Raw genomic sequence first — 666 nt, forward strand, 5'->3', positions numbered from 1 at the left:
TAGAAAGAATGACCGTCCCCACAGTATAAACAGGAAATAACCTTGAATTGACTTGGTGGTTGGGCTGCAACATGATTGAAATCGTTAGTAATAAACTGTTTCAACATTGAAGAGATAGAAGATACCTGAGTTGAGAGTGAAGGAAGGGCATCTACTTCATGCACTCCGACTACTTGTCTTTTTAAAGCTACTCGATTTGTCAGACACTGGTAATTGTTACTGGCTATTCTCTCGATGATCTCATAAGCCTCGTTATAAGACTTCGACAAAAGAGCACCATTTGCAAAAGTATCTGCCACCAACCTTGTGTGTGCCTTAAGACCACTATAAAATGTCTCCAACTGGATGAAATGTAGAATCACGTGGTGAGGGAATTTATGAAGTAACTCCTTGAATCTTTCCCATGCCTCGTATAAGGATTCATCATCCATCTGCTGGAAAGTGGTGATCTCGTTCTGCAACTTAGCATTTTTGCTAGGTGGGAAATACTTTACCAGAAAGAGTTTAACTAATTCTTGGAAGTAGAAATTGAATGTGGTGGCAACGAATTAAGCCATGCTCGTGGTCGAAACCGCAACAAGTATAGAAACAACTTCAATCTTAATGCATATTCAGTTCATCGGCTATCTTAAATGAATCGCAAACCTCCATGAATAATCAAAGGTG

The 666-nt window shown here is 39.5% G+C and overlaps 1 non-coding gene across 1 annotated transcript; it reads left to right on the forward strand.

Annotated features, from left to right (window-relative positions):
• Positions 1-357: 357 nt before the first annotated feature.
• Positions 358-463, forward strand: LOC121216837 (small nucleolar RNA R71). The gene has a single exon (XR_005913048.1). It is a non-coding gene; the product is annotated as a small nucleolar RNA R71 (small nucleolar RNA).
• Positions 464-666: the final 203 nt, after the last annotated feature.

Source organism: Gossypium hirsutum, chromosome A02, assembly GCF_007990345.1.
Source record: "Gossypium hirsutum isolate 1008001.06 chromosome A02, Gossypium_hirsutum_v2.1, whole genome shotgun sequence".
Taxonomy (NCBI): Eukaryota; Viridiplantae; Streptophyta; class Magnoliopsida; order Malvales; family Malvaceae; genus Gossypium; species Gossypium hirsutum.